Source organism: Eulemur rufifrons, chromosome 29, assembly GCF_041146395.1.
Source record: "Eulemur rufifrons isolate Redbay chromosome 29, OSU_ERuf_1, whole genome shotgun sequence".
NCBI lineage: Eukaryota > Metazoa > Chordata > Mammalia > Primates > Lemuridae > Eulemur > Eulemur rufifrons.
The window spans coordinates 93803882-93825888 of record NC_091011.1 but is presented as its reverse complement, the minus strand read 5'-3'; the positions used below and the strand labels follow the sequence as shown (position 1 = coordinate 93825888).

General features: G+C 46.5%; 1 protein-coding gene across 1 annotated transcript in view; it reads right to left on the bottom strand.

Moving 5' to 3' along the window:
- CNTNAP2 (contactin associated protein 2) overlaps positions 1-22007 on the bottom strand; it is a 1217706-nt gene that overhangs the window by 107744 nt on the left and 1087955 nt on the right. The gene's annotated exons all lie outside the window — the stretch shown is intronic.

Genomic DNA, 22007 nt, shown 5'->3' with positions numbered 1-22007 from the left:
TAAGTGAAGGGGCTTTAGGAATTGTTCTCCAGCTGATGCACATTTTCTGTGGCTAATGTACCTGCTGGATTAAGATCCTTGCCCATTTTAATGGAGTAAAATCTGTGTGATCCAATCTCCTGTGTCAACCTCTGAGATGTAAAATGCCACATCTACAGCAAAGAATTTTAAGGCTCCTCTCACTGAACTGTTTTCTTCACCTTTTGGTACTATCAGCTTACAGAGCAATATTGATCTTCTCACACTCACATACACACACTTACACTCTGAGATTCAAGGAAGGTGAATATACATAGTTTTCTTGCTTATCACGTGACCACAGGCGGGGGGGGGGGGGGGGGGTGGTGTTAGAGCGGGGGTGAGCTGGCAGGGGGGGCGGGAAGGGAAGCAGGTGGACATAGTGTATGGATAGTGAGTGTTGGAGCCACGCATGTTTCTGATCACATTTCCCACCTACAAAGTGCAAACGGTGGTGTCACAGAACTGTAGGTCCTGTCTTGCCCTTTGTGTCCCTACCTGCTTTTCCTACCTTGTATTGTCTTTTTACAACCTGTCCAGTCTAGCTGTGTTTCTCCAACCGTGAGATCCCAGAGTTTTCTAGGCTTTTTTGTGTCCACCTGCAGACAAATCATTTTTGTAACCATTTGTTTCTCTGAAGTGAGTTTAATACCTGCTAAGGTCAGCATGATGAAAGGTGTGGGCCATAAGAAAACACTCTCCAACATGGGCATTCTCACGGGAACCGCGTCGATTGTGCAAAGGAGGGAGACAGAACAAGCAGTAGCTTGTCGAAGGCAGCAGTGCAGACGCAGAAACTGAAACACTCCCAAGTCCTCGATAACAACTGGGCCTGATTAGGCAAAAACCGTCTTTCAGCTGCACAAAGACGCAGGAAGCTAGCTGTGCTCTCAGGAGGAGGGAGAGGGAGCCAGTTAAGAAAGAGTGCAGAGGACTGAGGCAATCCTCCTCACCACGCTGAGAACCAGCTACTCTGATGAATAATCACTCATTGCTCACAACTGTCTACAGTCGAATCTTCACACTGCTTACTGGAGACTTAGAGAGCATTGAACAATCAGGGGGAAGAGTCACAGAGTCACTAAATCTCAGGAACTTTTGAGAGTTTCTACCTGTAGAATTGGTACTATAAGTTTTTGTGCATGAGTAGTATTGCTACAAAAGTGCAAAAAAAAATCTGTTAAAGCAAACGTTTGCATGCTTGGATATCATTTTGAAAAGCTTTCTATAATGTCAAATGCATCATTAACGAAACACTATTCTGGCTAGAGAATCATAAATATTGAAAATCTGAGTTGTTTCTTTGGAGCGAAGGCTACTCAGTTGCCGCAACTAAATGTTAGCTAGTTGCTTTGGCGCCATCTGATGGTATATATGAGTAACTGCCGCAGCACCTCTATCTGCTTGTGTTGTCAAAATGGTTAATTTAACCGCAAAATGCCAAGGGTAAATAATACCCTACCCTGCAACACCTCACAGTAATAATCTCCCCCAATTCTTCTTATAATTTAAGAACTAAATTTATAACAAAACTCTATTTTGTTAAAGAATTTTTGAAATAGATACAAATAATGTATGTTCATTATAGAAAAAATGATATGGATTTGCAGGAAAAAAAGCCTGATGATAATTAATGTTAACTTTTTATGTATATTTGTTCAATCTTTTTTGAGACAGGGTCTTGCTCTGTCTCCCAGGCTGGAGTGCAGTGGTGTCATCATAGCTCACAGCAACCTCAAACTCCTGGGTTCAAGTGATCTTCCTGCCTCAGCCTCCCCTGCAGCTGGGACTACAGGTGCACACCACTACCCTTTGCTAAATTTTTAAAAAATTTTTTTGTAGAGTCGGGGTCTTGGCATGTTGCTTAGGCTGGTCTTGAACTCCTGGCCTCAAGTGATCCACCTGCCTTGGCCTCTGAAAGCAATTTTTCAGTTAAAAATGTTATGGACCCCAACTAGCACATAGTTTTGTATTTTTTTAACTTAGCGATGTATTATGAACCTCTTTTTTTTGCCAATAAATATACAACTAAATCATCAGTTGTCATGGATGACTCATTCCATTTTATGAATATACTGTACACAGTCTTTAAGAAAAATCAAATTTCCATATTTAGACTTTTAGATTTCTTGTGTCCTCAGGCCCAGCTCAGTGCTGAGCTCATGGTGGGCTCACTAAAAATGTGTTGACATTTGTTAATGCAACCGGGAAAGCAGTGCACACAGAGGTGACATCAGTCCCAGATGTGGTCTGATCCACGAAGTGAGTAAGTTACCTTTCTTTTCCTGAACTGTTTCTATGGGTCCAGACCAGAGCGACTCGGCTTCTTCGGCAGCGATCTTATGTTATTTGTGCTGAGCTCACCATAAAATAAAATTCCTTGTTGATCTCTGTAAGTTTATCCCCTTCCTTTACCTACGGAAGCTATGATGGCTTGAACCCAAATGCTAAATTTTACATTTATTTATACGGGATTTTATTTCTTTTGTTTTGAAACACAATAATGGCCTACTCAGAAGTTTCTGATTCTCGATTCTGTCATCTAACGTATCAGTGATCTCGCTTGGTTTTGACTTTTCTAAGAGCTGAATACACACTCCTAGCCTCAATGCATTAATAAAATCCTTAATTAAAAAGCGTTGAAGAGGAATCTAAATGGGCAGTGATATATAATTCCAATCCAAATAACTGTTCAGTCAGGAAAATGTTTTGTAACAATTAAAATGGAGACTATAACAAATGCAGAAGACACGCAGAAAGCCTTTGCGGTTCGCAAGGATTAAGCTTCGGAGCATGAGGAAATCCTACAATAAAGCAGGGAAGGATGGAGCGCCAAGAGAGGGGTCTGCTAAACCTTTCCTTATCAGCAGGGGATGAGAATCTGCATGCTCCTGCCCGCTTAGTGCCCGGGAAGGAGGGCTGCGGCCAGGCCTGGTGGGATTCTGGGCAGGAGAGGAAGCGGCGGCTCCGAAGCTGACAGCTGACCGTCTGCCTGGTGTCGCCACTAGGTGGTGGTGTCTCCCTGCTGAACACGGGGAACTCGGCCCAGCAACATCAGACACGACGCCCCGCCACCGCGAACGTGAGGGCACAAGACCCCTCTGAAATTCTGCCCGAGATATCCACGTCCTGATTTTCAGAACCCGAGTGTTACGTCGCGTGGCAAGGGGGACTTTGCAGACGTGACTGAGATGGGAGATTATCCTGCATTTCCCTGCTGGGCTCCTGTCCTCACAAGGGCCCTCCTAGGAGGGAGGCAGGAGGGTCAGAGTGAAGAGGAGGACGGGTGACAGCAGGAGCAAGAAGCTGGGGTGATGTGAGGAAGGGGCCAAGGAATGCAGGCGACTTCCAGAAGCTGCCAAGGGCGAGGAAACCGATTCTCCTCTCAGCGCCTCCAGAAAGAACCAGCCTTCCTGAGTCCTTCACGTCAGCCACCCACACTGATTCTGAACTTGCAACCTCCAGAACTGTAAGATAGTAAATTTGTGCTGTTTTAAGTCTCTAAGTCGGTGGCAATTTGTTACAACAACACTAGGAAACTAATAGAAGACATTAGAAAAAAAAGACCTTGTGCAATCAAAAAACTGACCAAACGCCCCATTCTCCCAGTCATTTCTCCAATAACAACTTTAGTGTTCTCCCTGCGTCCTGCCTCCCAGATGAAACTTATCGAGAGATCCAATTACCGAATTGCCCCTCCTTTTTTGAGAGTCCCCAGGGGAGAAGAGAACCCTGCTTCCTTGAACTCTCCCACCATAAGCCTGATTCCTAAAATAAGCTCTTCTTGACTCCTACAGAGACACCCCCTGTTCTCCTGGGTATATGGGTCCCTTTGCGTCAATTACCAATTCATTGCCCCCGGCTCCAAACTATCCTTCAGCAGACGCTGTGACAAACAGCAGCAGTTCCTTTAACGTTTCTCTTTTGAAGTGAGCACATGTCAGGCTTTCCCAGTAGAGGCGCTGGGGGGATGCCACGGGAGGAGGGGGCTTCCTGCAAATTCCAGTGCAAGCTCAGGAGGCTCTGCCTAGGGGGTGAGGCCACCGGTGGAGCCTGCCCAAGCCACAGGCCAGCACCGATCCCTCTGTGACTCGACAGTCTTGGCTGTGCCAACCTGTCCTCGGCCCCCTCGACATAGAAACAGAGGCCGGAGCAGCATCGAGTGGCCCTGCTGAGGCCCCTGCCACTGCACCTGTCGCCTGCTCCCCCACCTCTCCAGAGGGCAGCCCGAGGCTTCCCTAGACAAGCTCCAGCCTGGCCAGACCAGACAGCCCCTCTGGTTTCTGCCGGGCTCAGCCACACCTTCTCCAGCGAGGTCTTGAAGGGGGGCAGAACACGCCACCCTCAAATACACCAGTCTGGCAAAGTGACTATTTTGAGCTAAAGGCACTTAGAAAACAACAGATGCAAGAAGGGCCCTCTGACCTGTGTTTTCCTCCTGAAAGCACGAGAGGAAGCCCCCATATGGAAGATGCCCCCCCCCACCAGGAAGAAAAGAACATTCTGATCACCAGAGATGGAGTGTTGAGGCTGAGAGAAGTCTGTACAAACACTGTTTTTACAGTTAAAATAACCCTTATCTGCCTCTAGTCTCCCATGTAATTTAGTTGCTTTTCCACAATTACTACTTTTTGTTCAACCTATTGTATAAGCACATGGGCCTAACCGCTTTTTGGGTCTTCATTTTCCCGTGAAGGCTCCCAGGTGCCTGTAAAATGTGCCGGCTTTTCCCCCGTTAGTCTCTTAGGGAAGTTTAATTTCCAGCCTGGAGACCCTCAGACAGTCAGGGGGCCGCTTTCCCTCCCCCGGAGCCTGAAGCCCCCCAGTTGTCCCGCGGTGCCTGTGGGAACTCTACAGGGGTTCCTTACGTCCTACAGCTGCCCTTTATCGTAGTGAATTCCTACAGTTAATGCCACAGGTTTCACTGTGTGGTCTCCATCTCCCGTGTGACCCCCGCCTGCCATGCCTTCGCTGCAGGTGGCCAACCCAGCTGTGTCTGACTGCAGATTTGGCTCTGGTCCTCGCTGGGGGGAAACAGTAACAGGCAAAAGGAGGAAGCATGTATTGAGCAACTACTGTATACAGGCTTTGTGCTGGGCTTTTCATATATTATCCTATTTAATAGCTATTAAATAAGTAGTATCTTCACTCTGATATTATAAAGTGTCCAAAGTCATCGAGTAAGTGCCAGAATTGGCATTCTTACCCAGCTGCATCTGACAACAGAGACCAAAGGGTGGCTGCAGGTGACAGCTTCCTGAACTAGCCCGGCCATATCAATTAGGACAGGGAGAGGATCAGCTACTTTTTAAATATTTACATTTCAAAGAGAAATGCATTAAATCAGATGAGGCAAGAAAAGCTCAACCTGAAAAGCCTAAGGAAATGACATATTACATAATCTCACTTGTGTTGCCAGGTGGCCACCACTTTTCAAACGAACCCTGGTGCATTTGCCATGCTTAAGTGTAATAATTTCAAGGTAATTTCTTTGAGGTCCAGGTGAGCTATTTTATATAAATGCATTTTGCTGCACATTTAGCTGGTGGTCATTTTGTTGGCAGTTAAGAGGCGATAAGAGATTGTGTAATAGAGGCTCATAAAATTAAAGACTGTGACTTCGTGCGCCCCAGGACAACCTTGAGGGAACACTAATTTGTCTAACATTTACCATTAAGCCATTAGAAGCATACTGATTCCAGCTGGGCCTTGTGTCTTACACACTGAGCTTAAAGCTTCAATGTCTGTTCCGATATTATTTTGCAGTTTCAGTTCATTTCCATTTTTAAGCCACAGTTTGCACTGGCAGAGTTTGAAGGGATTTTGTCAGCCTGTTTATGTCTTGGGTAGGCGATGCCAAAGCTTAGAGGAGGAACAAAGAAGAAACATCTAAGGATTCCTCTGGACCAGTGGAGGGGCTGGGTCCCGTCTCCTGAGATGACAGGACACGATTCCAAGTGAGGCCCTGCCTTTGCCATGGGGGAGTACTTCTGGGGCTCGACACAAAGGCCAGGGATTTCTTGCCGACTTCCCTAATGCCTGATTTTGGGTAATACTTGGAATTAGCTCAGAGATACAGAGTTTAGAACACAGCATTTTGATGAATGTTTTATTTATTCCAGGTTGAAGCCAAAGGCTAAATTTGCAGAGAGGCCGATGCAGATCAACATTAGGAGCGAGAAACAAATATCGGCTCAACCGGTGTCCCTTGTCCCTGTGTACCCATCCCATCTACACCTGAACCCCCCCCCCCCACTTCACAGAGGGCTAGTGTGAGGAGCAGAGACCGTATCTTTCTCTCCCCTCTGAATCTCTACCCCTTCTGGGCTCGGCAGACGGAGGGTACCCACAGGCCTAGGGCCGTTTGTAACTGAAAATGGGAAGGAGCAGGATTCGGCCCCAGTATCCGGGGTACATTCCTCTAAGTGTCTTCCGTCTCTTCCTGACTCTGGAGTCACTCTGTTCCCAATAATGGAGAGGATTCAGAATCAATGCAGATGAGAGTGGCAGATTAAAAAATAGAGTTACTTGTGGGCCTGGCCTGCCACCAGTACGGTGCCATGGCCCTGTCCCCTCCTCTCCCTGGGTGAGACCATAACCCAGTGAGGATAGGGACTGTGCCCCAGTTACCACTCCTGCCCCAGGAGCCAGCATGGCCCCGGATGCAACTCGTTTGCTAAACACCCACCCATGGACTAAGCAGGGAGAGAGGAAGCACACGTGGCCGTCAGAGCCCAGTGGGTAGCACCTCTGGACTTCCGGCGGTTTCCCTTTCTGCAGCGTTGTCCAGTAAACTTTCCTGTCAATCTGTGATCCACATGAAACGGGCCTGCAACACGTTAGGTGCTCAATTAACATTCATTAAATGTCACTGCCGGCTGAGCCGGTTGGCATGTGTGTGTATGAGTCTGCACATGTGTGCATGCCTGTGCACGTGTGTGTTTAAGGTATGGGAACATCATATTCTATTTCCGTTAGAACTTCTGTTCTTAGAGGGCGAGAGCTCTGTGAATGACTGGAACCCTCCCAGAATTTTATGGCCATCGGTGTGGGTGAGGAAGGCCGCCTCCACCCTCGCAGACCACATCAGAGGAGACGGCTCGTTGAGCTGGGACTCTGGATCTTTATGCCCTGGGGCACTCCCCCTGCTCTGAGAATCTTGAGCCTGCTCTTGGGACCACAGGGCTGAGCACCACAAGCTGGTCCCTGTGGGGTCAGCATGCCAGCCGCTTACAGCCTGCACTGCTGAGCCACAGACTGTCCCTCCAATCCCAGGGACGACCAAGGATGCAGGCGGAAGGTACCACCTGGGAGGCTGACCCGCTTAGGGGTCACGTCTCCTTCTACCTTAATTTGTTTTTGGCTAAGCTGCCAATAAAATCCTTCTGGCCTATTAGAGATACTCAAGAAGAAGAAAGAGGCCAAGAAACACTCTCCTCTGTAACAGAACTGTGGCATAAATGAGCAAGAGCCAAGCTTTTGTTGCGGGGTTAGCATGAGTGCCTGTCACAGAGTTCCTGTATGTGTTTCTTGTCCTTTATGAAGGAAGAGTTCAGGGAACACTGCAGAGACAAGCCAGGAGCCTTTGCCTCTTCCGGAGAGATTAAATGGCCCTGGGGCGATCAGAGGGGAAGGTGGCATCTTCCTAGAGTGACAGGCAAGAACCCAGAGCCCTTCCCACCCCCTTGCGCCTCTGCTCTGCCCTTTGGATACACTGTGTCCTCTCAAGCAGGCTTCGGGGCTGTGCAAACATAGTGTCTTTTGCCTGGAATGCTCTCCCTTCACCAAATGCAGCACGATGCTTATTCTGGGAATTATATCTAAACCGCTCACTCCATCACTAGCCCCACGCAGGGCTCAACCACATAGGGTGCTTTCATTTAATTAATTTTTGGCAAGGCCAGAAGTGGCCTAGCCTAGAGCAAAAGCAGACAGACCCATCTCCTGAGCCCCCTTCCAGAGTCTACACTTGGGGCTGGGACTTTCTAAGACCAAGAACAAAACCCGTTGCCCCCACAGCTAGAAAGGAACCTGCTGGGTCTCCTGGCCCCAAGTCTTTCTAGGAAAGAAAATACCTGACTCACCTGGTTGTAAGAATGCAAAAAGGAGAAAAGTGGTTGGTGTCAGTATATGTTTCCTCCTTGCATTGCTGCACCATCCTCTGGGAAAGGTGGTGTGCCGGGCCCCCGTTTCCCTTCTTTGGAGGCACAAGCAGGACTCCGTGCCTTCCTGTTCCCCTTGCGGGGTTACTCAGGGGGCTCTTGCAAAACAGCTCCTCGAAGTCAGGTGTGAGACAGGAGGGGTGTTCTGGGGGTATGATAATGGACTGGAGCTGGCCCTGGTTCAGCCACTGAACAGCTGTCTGATGCTTAACAAGTTATGAAGCCTCCTGGGACTTTGGTCTTCTCATTGAGTTCAGTGAGGAGGTTGGACTAGATAATATTTAAGGTTTCTTTGAAAACGTTTTGCTATGATGGACCTAAGGAGTAGTATTTTCCCAGGTCTCTGGGGCTTTGAGCAGAATCTTCTGCTAATATGCAGCTCTAGAGGTACCGTTCAGGGCACTGTTCCACCGTGACCAATCTTAGTGATGGATGGAGGGTGGGAGGAAGCGTGCACTCGCCCTAGACGGGCATAGGTCTTTCACTTGCAACTTTGAGACCCAGACCATATGACAAGCGCTGTCTTTGCCGCACGTACCTAAATATCTCAGCAGATTTGCCTTCCAACATTCAGCTGTAAGAAAACGCTCATATAAATGTCAGGTTCAGTAAGAGATTTTCAAGCAGGGAGGGGCCTCAGAGACAACTAGTTTATCGCTTCTTTTCACAAATGTTGAATAGGACGCAGACTCCCAGGCTGCGTCAGTGGTCCGCCCACGTTCCCAGACTGGAAGTTGTAGCGTCAGCCTTGAGCCAATATCAGACTCACAGGGACTGCTCTTTTCCAGAAATGCTTAAGGCTCAAGAAATGAGGATTTAAGAGACAGATCTTCCTTTGCTGTACACGTGCATGATTTCTCTTTCAGGGATGTCAGGAGGTTTCACTTATGGCCTGATAAGCAATTTTAAAATGAGAGGTATTATAAGTACTTATTGCTATTGTCATCATGCCATTATTAATATGGTAATGTAATCAGTAAAATATATCTGCCTTTAAGATCTAGTGCAATTGAAATCCTACAGTATTGGTGCAATTAAAAGAATTAGTGAACCTATTAGGTGATTTTTGTTTTGTATCAAAAATTTCTCAAAATAGTATAATAGAAAGAAAATTATCCTTTACACACTGATCTACTTTCTCTAGACTAATACTCCACCTACTGGAAGAATAATGAATATTATTTAAAGCATAAGATGTTTTTAAGAATAACAAGAAAACTGGTTTTCTATCAATAAATCTGTGTGCTTTTTAGAAACATCAATAAACAGGAGGAGAAATTCTCATTTCACAGCTGATATAGCATTTCTTTAATAGCATTAACTTCAAAAACATTTATAGCATGAGTGGCTCAAACACCATATAATTGTTTCAAAGAATTGGTCAGAAAAAACTTAGCACTTTTAGGTTTGTGCCCTTGACTTGCAAATAAAAATTCAGAAGATGATTATAAACCATTAAAAAAGAATGTCTGAACCAGTATCTAGTAATTATATTTCACATTTCCTTCTTAGAGATCTAGTATGAGAATAGTTCATGGTTTTTATATATTTTTACATTTAAAATCATTTTAATAACAATCAGCTTTAACCATTACACCCGTGAGGACTTTAGATAATAATTTACATACTAACCATCAATGAATTAATTTTATGTGGTATATTTTCCCTGAAGAGCTCAAGGCAAAACACATTTTGATGACTTATAAAATGACTTTCCAGGAGTAAGAAGAAAATGTGTGGGAAAAGGGAGGAAGAAATAAAAGACTAAAAAATGAAATTAGGAAAAGTTGCTTTTGAAAATAAGTATTAACAAACATAGTGTTGCTAAAATTGTATAATGTTGTGGCTAAATTTTTAAATAAATGAAAAGGATAAAGAATTTTGCATGAGAATGCTTGTGACAAACAATGTAGACATGACAAATATGACTGAGGCCTCTCCTATTTTAGTCTTTATAATCTTGATTTGTGGAGCACATATTTGCAGGGGTTGTTTAAATTTGGTTCCCGGTGAACTCCTGGGTGAGTGGTATGGGGGAGTTTTAATAAGGCCATCAGTAAAAATGAAACTACAAATAGGGAAACTGTTTTTATCCGGTGCAGCCAAGTCCTGATGTCACATCGCGTATCTGCTGGGGGTGGAAGGGGTCTGTGTGGAGGCGTGTGGCTCTCTGATCATTCAATTCTTACAGCAGGGCCCTCGCTGTGACCAGTCTAGACACAAGGACTGTATCTGAAGATGAGTCCCTGAAAGAAGTACACAACTGCCCAAGTCTTGGGAAGTGAGCAGGTTGTCACGTCAGCTGGGAGCATCTTCTGTGCCCGTCCTGAGGTTACACCCCGACCTCCGGCAGCACATCTATCCCCCAGGCCTCCAGGCCACAGTGAATGATTCTCACGGGGTAACCCAACTGATAAGGGAATGTGGACCCCTGGCGGGGGAGAGGGAGACCTTGGCATAAGACTCAGATTACTCTTCTGACTGTATGTCCTTGCAGTCAGTATCCTTGCAGTAAACCGCAGACTCCTGACACCTCCTAAGAGCATACAGGGCTTTCGTGTGATCTTACGGTCCAGCCACCTGGGAACTGGGATTGGAGTTAGGCTGATGATGGGCAGAAGGAGATGGTCCTAGCTGGGTTCGAGGTGCTTAGATTCTTGTTTGGGAAATATGACATAAAACAATTAGGGAATAATATTGATAATATATGAAATTTGAATACAAAATATTATCCCAAATTTGAAAAGGTATAACATGGAGAACTGTCATGATGGTTCAGGACTTAGAGCAGCAGAGTGAAGGCATTTTAAAAGATGAATATTAATACATAAACCAGTTCTCTCTAACCGTGTTGAGATGACACCCTGGTTTGAATGCCTGGGTGCAGAGTTTGGACTTGATCCATACAAGCTGGGGTTATGGTTTTTTTTAAATCTACCTACCTATGATCTATCTATCTGTTATTCTGGTGTAGCATCACCCCCAACTTTTTATTGCTGTTATTTATAACCACAACTTCTTTATAAGGAGGTCAAGTCCAAAGTTTTGTGTCTGCTGAGCACCTGGTCACTCTGGGCCTGCAAGTTTGGGCCATGACTTGGAAGAACCAACTCATTATTGTACATAATAGGTGGGGAGACCTGGGGATGGTGAGGAAAGAGGTGGGCAGCCAGGAAGAAGGAATCTGAGAAAGCAGACAGCCCAGAAATGCACGGGGTGAAGGCCTGTGAGACACTCTACAGAGGACGGGCAAAAGCACTCCAGAGGCATGGATATCTGATATGTGGCATCCTGTGACTTGGTGGTCAATTTGCTGTGTACCCCTCCCCGCTCCTGAAACAGTCAATCAAGGCTATTGCTCTGTGAGTGCTTTAAGCAGTTGTATGTGTTTGTGCACCAAGAAAGTGCGCAGTGTCATTCTGGGTGGATACGTTGTGAATCAGAGAGGACCACAACAGAAAGAGACCTTTGGAAATGCCAGGGTGGGCTTTGGATTTCCATCAGAGAGGAAAGGTTGGGGAAAATTGAGGCTCAAGGTGAGGCTCAAGACCCTAATTGGCTGGAGGACCCCAGTTCACATGTGGTTACACTGGGATTCAAGCACATGTGCTTTGTCTGGGGAGAGCCCAGGATCTCTCTCTGTGAGAAAACGAGAATCCTCTTGAGACAAAAAAAAAAAATACTGAGGGAAGGGAGGGTCTGAGTGCAGAAGCTGGGTTCAAAGACTGGGCAAGAAGGGTGATTCTGGGCCCATAAGTAGGAAGAAACCAACATTTATCTCCCAAACTGGATGTCTGCTGAATCTCGGGCCTGGTAACCTCTCAAGGAGTCCCAGGCACATGTGGGGGGGCGTGTCCCGCAGAGACAGAGCGTGGCAAGTGGCCCAGAGGGGAACTTAACTTGATCATCTGATCCCAAGAGGTCGAGAAGGTGGATCCTGCCTATGTCCCGAAGGCCCCGTGTTGGTGGCTGTGGCAGGTACGTGGGATTGGGGCCATAGCCTGGCTGGAGGCCTCTGCAGAATGGGGCACGATGCACACCCAGCAAGCAGCGTGGCATAAAGGTGCTCCTGGCATTCGAGCAGAACATGCGACTGAATCCTGCAACAGGATCACACGCCTGGGGTTGCTGCTCAGAACTGAACACATCAGAGCTAGAGAAGCTGCTGGAGCCAACATTGTCTACTTTGGGCCAAGCGGAAGCTGGCTAGAAAAGCGGTCATGACCAACGGAGGAGGGCAGGGTATTCCTGCAGGGGGGTGTCTGTTTTCCTTCTCCCTCCTTTTCATCAAACACATAATTGGAGAGTTGGGACATTGAGCCTCTGGGAGGGACCGGAGACTGCATCTAATCGTGTGGTCAATGATGCACTTGATTGTGCCTGTATAATGAAACCCCTAAAATAACCAGACACTGATGTTCAGGCAAACATTCCTAGGTTGTAATATTTTGTGTGCTGTTACCCAGTGATGTGTAGGGAGGGCCATGAGTCTTGAGGACAAGGAAGCTCTTTCTCTGGGATCCTCCCAGATCTTTCCCTCTGCTTCTCTCCCTTTTGCTGTTCTGGATTGTATGTTTGGTAATAATATGTAATCGTGAGTCTAGCACCTCCCTGAGTTCTGCAAGTCATTCTAGCAAATTGTTGAACCCGAGGGGGTCGAGGAAACCGCTGGATTTGTAGCCACCTGGTCGTAGGTGAGGGTGGCCTGGAGACCCCCTAGCTTGCGGCAGGTGCCTGCAGGGAGGGCAGCCGTGCGGCGGATGTGCCCTTAGGCTGGGAAATGTGGCCTAACTCGGGGTAGGTGGTTCTAGTAGTCTTTGCAGAGAGTGAGCTAATAGAAGGGGGTTAAACAATAAATATATTAGAAGCTGTGGCTGAAACAAATAAGATTAGAGTTAACAGAATCTTCACAGGACTGGGTTTAGGTTTAAAATAAGCACGGTGTGTCTGTCAGGGTCACGGCAGGAAAGAGCTCACCCAGACATTGCTAAGTAGGACAGTGATCAAGGGGGGGGTCTGTCTTTCAGGACGTGGGCAGGGTTCAGGTTCAGGGAACCACGGAGTGCAGTGATGCCAGCACCCAGGGACTGGCCTCAGAGGGACAGCATTATCATCCCTAGGCTGGAAAGTGCGAGGGACAGAACTGTGACTGCAGGGCGGGGAAGAGGGGCCAGCTGACGGGCTGCCGCCGTAGGCAGAGGGACAGGCCATACTCAGGCAGAAAACAGGCAGGACAGAGGTGCGGACCTACAGACTCTGACTTCTCTTATCTGTCACCTCCATTTTCCTGACAGGGAAAGGAACCCAGCAAGAAGCCAGCGGCCAGGGAGCCCATGACATCAGCCGGCAGGGCAGGAAGTGCGAGCCACAGAGCGGGTCCGTGCAGCGTGGCTGGTGCTCACGTGGCAGGAGGAAATGGGCTTGAGAGCCTATCATTTCAAAAGGAACCTGTAGCAACATTAAGGGGTCATTTATTCCTTCAGTAAATCTTTACCAAGTGTCTTTTGTGTGCCTCACACTGTTTTAGGCACTTGGGCTACGTCAGTGAATAAAAACCCCCAAATCCTAACCCTCACGTAGCTTCCTTTCTAGTCTGGGGAGACACAGGGAAAAAAAGTAAAGGATGTCCTATGTTAGAAGGGAAGAAGCGCTAAGTCTTAAGCAAATAGGAGGGATTTGCAGTGAGGACAAGGGCGAGACTGCAACCTTGAACCGGGTGGCCAGGGTTGCCTCCCCGAGAAAAGGAGATCTGAGCAAAGGCTGGGGGGAGGGGAGGGGTCAGCCCTGCAGTGTTTAGGGACACGTGGCAGCGACACCGGCTGGCCAGGGCGGGAGACCTCCCTGCAGGCGACCAGCAGGGCTGACATGGGATGAACAGGGCAAGGCTGCACCAGGGGAGGTCGGAGAGGGGACACGGCTCATTCGTGCGAGGTCTCGCAGGCCGTGGCAAAGACGTGGCTTTTCCTCAGAGCAATGGGGACTGTTGGAGAGCGGAGGACTCACATTTAAACAGAGAGGACGGCTGATGCGCAGGGGTGTGTCTGCAGGGCAGGGGAGGAAGCACAGAGCCCGGCCGGACAGGCCAGTGCCGGACAGGCCGGAGCGACAAGGCCGTGCGGGGCTGTGGGAGTGGCGAGGGGGCGTCCAAAGGGGTTTCGGGGCGGACCCGACATGCTCTCTGACAGCTGGCCGTGAGGCCCGAGAGCACGTGAGTGCCGTTCCTGTCACCTGCCCAGGTTTCTCCCGAGCAGCTGCAAGGACGGAGCCCCCCTCGGCGGGCACCGGACGGGTTGTCAGGGGACAGGCGGTGGCAGGGCAGGTCAGTGGGGAGACGTTACCTTTGAACTGTGTGTCAGACGTCAGGAGTCAGTGAGATGCCCAGGAGCCAGTTTGCTCACGGAGAGAGGTCTGGGGTGAGGTGATGATCTGGGAGTTAGGGACGCACAGATAAACTCTAAGACTGTGAGAATGGATGAGATCAGGAAGGGAGTGACTGAAAACAGAGGAAGACTGAAGCCGGAGCCTGGACACACCCCCGTGGCAGGAGGTCAGGAGCAGACGGCAAAGGAGAGGCGTGGAAGGAACCAGGGGCAGGAGGGCAGGAGGGCCGGCCCCGAAGCCAAGGGGTCCCGGATCGGGCGCTGAGTGTCAGCGGAGCAGCCCGCGGGCGGGGACCCAGCCCCAGGGTAGTGCGACGAGGTCGGGCGACAGCAGCCGCGGGGCAGTGGCGGACAGACGCCAGCCAGGAGTGGGTATGAGGGAAAATGAGGAGAAAATATTCACAGCACACGCATCTGGCAAAGGAACTGTATCTAGAATATATAAAGAACTCTTATAACTTAATAATAAGAAGGCAAACAATCCAATAATAAAAGAGCCAAAGGCTTAAACAGATGCTTCACGAAAGAAGATTTACCAGTGGCCAAGAAGCACATGAAAAGTTGCTCAGCATCACCGGTCATCAGGGAAATGGAAATTAAAACCCAAGTGAGACCCTGCTACACACCCATGTGAAAGGCTATAATAAAGAGAAGGACAATGTCAAGTGTATGGCAATTGGGATTCCCCTGTTTTCCTAGAGGGAATAGAAAATAAAGTTTTTTTTTAAATCAAGTTAAAGCTACACTTACCATATAACTCATCAATACCATTCCTAGATATTTACTCAAAAGAAATAAAAAACTTTGTCTACTCTATCATAGCTATGCAAATGTTCATTACAGGCTTAGTCATGATGTCCCCAAACTGGAAATGAGCCACATATCCATCAAAAGGTGAACGTATAAACAGATGGTGGTATATTCATAAATATAATACCTGCCAGCAATTAAAAAAAAAAAAAACAAAACAAACTACAGATACACACCATGAGAATGAATCTCAGGATCATTACAGAGCATGAAAGGAGCCAGACAGAAGGTTACCTCCTCCATGATTTCATTTGCATGAAGTTACAGGACAGGTAAAACTAATCTGTGGTTTTAATGAAACAGAAATAGAAATATTTGATCAGTGGTTGTTTGAGAGCAGTGGTTGGCGGGAAAGGCCCAAGGGAACCTTCTGGGGTATTAGAAATATTTTATATTTTGACTGTGGTGGTGGTTACCTGGGTGTGTACATCTGTCAAAACTCACCCATCTGTACACTTAACGTGTGCACATTTCATCGTGTGCAATTTACACGTCAGTAAAGTTGGCTGAAAAGAGAGAGAGAGAGTGGGAGAAGCTGACCCAAAACAGTGAGCATAGATAACTATATCCAGGAGTTTTATTGCAAAGAAAAACAAAGAAATGGGGAAAATGGGGTCAGGAGAAAGTTTTGTTTTAAGGTGAGAGAAATATCCACATTTGTTTGCAGATGGGAATGAGCTGGCAGAGAACAAAGACAGAGAACTGTGTTAACGTCGCCCCGGCACAGGCAGGAGGAGTTTAGAGGAAAAGTAGAGGGGCTGGCTTTGCGTGGCCCTCGCAAGCAAACTCGGTTTTCCTGCACTTTCCACAATAAATATCTTTAATTTGATAATTCAAAAAACACAATCAATGGTACTTTGACAAGAACAACAGCATGCTTTCCATATCTGGTGACACAAGCAGGGACTGGTCAAAAGTCAGACTCCTGGCCAGGAAGGACTATTCTGATTTTATAATTATTCTGCGTACATATGATGACTAAAATTTGCAATTTACGTTGTAGTTTTTTAAGAAGAACTCGGAGATGCTTGTGACAATCATCTTTGTTTTGTTATCTAGGGAAGGAGATAGGAAAAGATATCAATGTATTTAGACATGGGGAAACTGAGGCACACAAGAGGTTTGTGTCTAATCCTTGTGCATGGAGTCGGTAGTAAATATTCAGCTTAATAAACATGACTATGTTCAAGACACCACGCTCAGTGTGGGTACAAAGAACATTTCCTGACTCTGTGGGTCTAGAACTCTCCTTCACTGTAGCCTAATTATTGTTAAAGAAATGAAACTGTGATTTCTATCACTTTCATTCCCCTAACTCGGGGAGCTAATGGTTTTCCTAAGTAAATGGCATTTATTGATCAAAGAGTCTTTGCCAGATGATGTTTTAAAATACTGAGAGAAAATTTAAATGCAGTATGTCTAATCAGACTCAAGTTAAGGGCTTTACGGTTCTAAACCTATTTAATGAAAGAGTGGTTTCTTCTTTATTGGCTGGTCTTCTAGGTTTATAGGTTTGCTCAAATTGTGATTGTGGAATGATTCTCATATGTGGGGTGTTTAAGTAAAGCAACCCCAGTTGCTTTTACTTTATTGATCTTTTTAATGCACCAGCTTCAGTATTTAAATGAGTTTGAGTTTGTTTCTTTAATGGTCTTTCAATAAAGCTTAAGTTGACCTGGTCCCTTTTGCAATCACAGCATTGTAATGGCAGAAAAAGAATAAAAAAAATGAACTCATTTTATGTGGTTGAAAAGGTTACATTTATATTGATTTTAACTGTAATATAGTTAAAGTCCTTGATATTAAAAAAACAACTCAGCAAACACATCCTTTTTAGTGCAGTGGCTCTATCGATATTGCTTTGCCAGGAGGTTTTGGCAGCAACAACAATATTCAGAATGGAGTCTAAGAATTGGCATTATCAGAGCGCTGATAACCACATCCTTCAAATTCTGTTCCAGGTGAAAGAGCAGAAAGGTGTCTGAGGAAAACCATTATCTACAGAGTAACTTCAGAATGCAGGGTAAACTCTGCGGGTCTGAAAGCTCCATGTGATGACCAGGTCTGCCGGTTTACAGAAAGCAGCAAAAGTTGGTTCCCTGGAAGCAATAAAGCTTTTTAACGCTGTGTTTGGAGCCATTCCAAGTAGCAGAGTGTGGGGAGGGGCGGTGGAATTTAGGAGAGGTGGTGAGAAATGGGAGTAGAAAGGACTGGGAGAAGTGATGCAGGAGAGAGGAGCCTTCACTTCTCTTGTGACCCAGTCCTGCATGAGTGTGCACTGCGTGTGTGTGTGTGTGTGTGTGTGTGTATACGTGCATATGTGCATCAAAGCTATAGCAAAATGGATGGCTGGGCGTGGTGGCTCACTCTTAGCACTGTGGGAGGCCAAGGTGGGAGGACTGCTTGAGATCAGGAGTTCAAGACTACCCTGGGCAACATAGCGAGGTAGAGAGACACTGTCTCTACCAGGAAAAAAAAAAAAAAAAGGAAAGAAAAAAGAAAAAAAAAAAAAGGAAAGAAAAATTAGCTGGGTGTAGTGGTGTGTGCCTGTAGTCCCAGCTATTTGGGAGGTTCTGGCGGGAGGATCATTTGAGCCCAGGAGTTCAAGGCTGCAGTGAGCTATGATTGCACCATTGCATTCCAGCCTGGGCTACAGAGTGAGACCCTGTCTCTAAAACAAATAAGCAAAAAAGTTATAACAAAATGGGCTGAGATTAATTCTCAGCCTAGAAGCCTATTAGATTAGAATCTGGATTTGGATCATGTGCTCAAATCTACTCCCCAAAAGGCAAATTTGAGCCTCACGGTGACCCCAGACCCACTCTATACCTTGCTCAAATCCCAGCTATTTTTCAATCAATCTTCTAGAGAGGTTTAGTTCCTGACACTCTGCCTGGGTTCCCTTGGCAACCTTGGGAAGAAAGAATACGCTGCTGAAATGATTTGGGAGAAAAAGGAAAAGTGCAGGGCATATCTCAGGAATGGAAAGAAAAGTTTGGTCTTCTTCTTCCTCCTCCTCACCATTACCTGCATCTAACATTTCCTGAAGGTCAACTCCGGGTCAGACCCCACCTTAGGCACTTTACACACATTATTTCCATTAATGTGTTCCCAGCTCTGTGGGCACGTACTCTTATCTGCCCCACTTTACGCTTGAGGAAACTGAGGCACAGAGATTAAGTTACAATGTCGAAGGGGACATGTGGCTGCTGAGTAGCATAGCCTGGAGGTCTGTGGGCTTGCAGAGCCCAGGCCTCCTGCTGTGCTAGCCTGGAGCCCGAGTGTTGGGGAGCTAGGCTGGCATGATGCCAGCAGGAAACGCTTGAGACGTTCCTGGGCGCAAGTGGAGAGCAGGGCCCCCAGCACCCTCTCTGGCTTACGTGCACCTCTCCCCAGTTTTACTACGGTTCCTTTTCTCCATCCTCTGATTTGTGTGACTGCTGTCCCCTTCTGGTAGCAGAACAGATTTTGAGAGGCGGCCTGGGTGTTGGAGGCTGCAGGAACCCATTGACAATTTCCCTGCTACCACCACTGTGCGTTTGTGGTGTGCACCTGCTGGAGGGAAGCACACAAAGCCTGGCCGAGGCTATGGCATCGACAATCCAGATCCTCACGCCATTTTCACAGGGACGGGGAGGGAGTCAGGCCTTCAGGATGGGCTAATTTCCACTGTTTGTTCTCACAGCTTAACTTCTGCTGGTGGCCCTGGGTGACGATATCAGAAGGGATGCTTGAGAGCGTGGCAGCTCTTTACTCACTTGTTTTGTGTATTCTCTCACTTCTACTTCCTTTTGGATGTCCTTTCTTCATCTTCTCTTTTCAAAAAAATTTTTATTTTTAATTATTACAGGTACACAACAGTTGTGTATATTTATAGGGTACATGTGTGCATCTTCTCTTTTGAACTACCAGCCCAGCCTCTCTCTTCTACCCACAAAGGAAGATTTTATTACCCTTCCCTCCAACATTTTGATTATATTCCTCATCTCAAAGATACTAGAATAGGGGTAATTCTTTAAATTTGCTGAGTGATGACTAGGGGAAGGATGCAAATCAAATATACCCCAGAAAGCAGAAAGAATCTGTGCACACTGTGAGTCGAGCTCATGGTGCACGTGCAGAATCCGTTATTTACAAACTGGATTCATTCATTTATTCAGTCACGCAGCAAACACTTCTTGAAGCTCTCCTGTGTGCCCAGGGCTCAGGGACAGAACAGTGAGATGCACAAGTGTAAGAAAAATCCGTGTGTTGTACCCTTTGAGCACAATGGCAAGCTTCTACCACCACGACCACAGTATTCCACATCAGACGTGAATAACCCAGGCTATACCCCAGTACTCTGGATTTGAAGAGCATTTGGACAAAGCCACCCCTGAGCTAGTTTCCCCAGGAAGTTTTTCCCTCCCCACCCTCACTGGTTATCGCCAATGACCACTAGAGGGCATTTTAACACTAGCTCAGAACTCACTCCGGGACACTGTCCATCAAAACCCTCAGACTCAATCCTGGCGCCGACTCCTCCCTCTCCTGAGCAGAAGGGCAGCGTGCAACTCTTCAGAACCTCAGACCGCATGCGGAGATACATTTACTTTTCAGAGGGAAGGTAAATTTATGTGAGATAGGATCCTGCTTTCAGTTACCTGTGCATAAGAAACAACCCGCTCTGCCTATTGTACTAAAAAATAGCTTCGCGAGTTACAATCTTCGAGAGTGATTTTAGTGCACTGCAGATAGATATAACAATATAATGCCTCACAGATTGGACTTTAGTTTTCATGCCAGACAAAATAGGAATCCAGGAATCTTATCTTCTTTCTTGAGAGATGATTTATGTACTTAATGTGATTGGGGAAAAAAATGAAGTCCCCAACCTTGGGCTTATAAGCTTTGGCTGTGTTCTGGAGAAGGAGAGAGAAGACTGACATCTCAAACCCTGAACTGGATCAGAAATTGCATTGCAACTGCCTTCCCACTGAGCTGTAAGAAATGTAAAGCGAAGTAAACATATTTTTCTGGAGTGCAGGAATGGAGGTCCTGTCTAGCCCTGGAGTACATAATTCATTTGCAGACGAAATTGCTTTAGCAAAGAGATGAAAAACGTGGACATGTTGACATATTCATTATGAGTCTTTTTCTGTTTCAGATCAGATGGGCTTGATAGGTTAGAACTTATTTTTTTCTGTATAATTTTTATGAAGGGCAAATATTGAATCCCTGTAGTGAAAAAATAAATCAGCTAATGTGGTCCTCCTGGTCCCCCGCGGAAAACCTTTAAGGAACAGCTCAAATGCCTGCGTTAGCCCTCTCTGAACTACTCCTCCCTCCCCAGGATGATGCGTTTGCTCCCTTTTCTGTGCTCCCACAGCACAGGTTTGCACTTCGGTGGGCATCGGTTCATATCTGCATGATCGATGGTCTCTTCCACTGGGCTGGCTCACAGAGGCCACAGCCATGCTGTATGCAGGGAATACGCGAGGTGCTGAGGACAGGCTTAATGGGTTGAACTGCAAATCAATGCTAAGGAACCTTAGTCCCAAAGACCCTGCTGATAATGACCCTGACAGCTGCTCTCTTATTTTTTTGCATTTAAGAAAGAGCAGGGAATTGGGAAGGAAGGAAGGGAAGTAGCATTTTAATGGGCCATAGACTATGCTAGATTTTTTTTGTGTGTATTTTCATTTAACACACATATATCCCCCACCCCATTAAAATAGATGGCCTTATTCCTATTTCAGAAATAAGACAACAGAGATTTCAGTAACTTGCTAGAGAACAGAGAGCTGTTAAGTAGGGCGCCTGTCAGTAAAGACTCCTTTTTGTTTATGTGTTAGTAATGACGTCTGAATCCAAACGGTGCCATCCATGGGGTCTGTGCTTAGACTGAGCTGACCCTCAGAGGACAATCTCATTTTACGTGCTATGGCCTTATTACCAGCCCAAATTACTAATTTTCTCGTCTGCTAAATACCCTTTCTGTTATTTACATGTTGATAGGGAGATCAACTTGTTAAAGCCCCTTCCAGAGAAGGATTAGGTGGCACAGTTTTCTATGATCTGGGGAAATGCACATGAAGAGTGTATATGTCTTTTCTGCCCTCCCAGAATATAAACTCCTTGAGGCTAAAAGACACATCTTGTTCATCCCTTTGTGAGTCAACCCTCTGCCCCACCAACTCATCACTGTCCACCCAAACTTCCTTCATACAGTAGATACTCAGCACATATTTGTTCACCTTAGATTTATTTTGATTAAAGTTGGATTAATTTTAATTGCATTCCACAGTGGCCCATGGCATGGTTTTGATGACTACTTGATTTTATCCAAGTCAGGCTGTTTGGAACTTTCCCACCGTGCTGTGGGCTGGGTGGTGGATAGAGGTAAGGGTGAATGTCAATTAGGTGTCATCGTGTGAAATTCTTAGGGCTCCCATCTGGTCTTAAATAGAAGGAAAGTGCATTGTTAACAGCGGCAGTCTTGAACCACCTTGAGAAGTTTTTGTGAAGCAGGGTCTCCATGGCACACCTCCACCACACTCCTCGGAACCACGTCCTTGCCACCAAGTGTGGAGGTGGTCTGAGCTTAAAGCTACAAGCTCATCTCAAGGTACTGGCAAGGGGAGGAATGAGGCTCTGA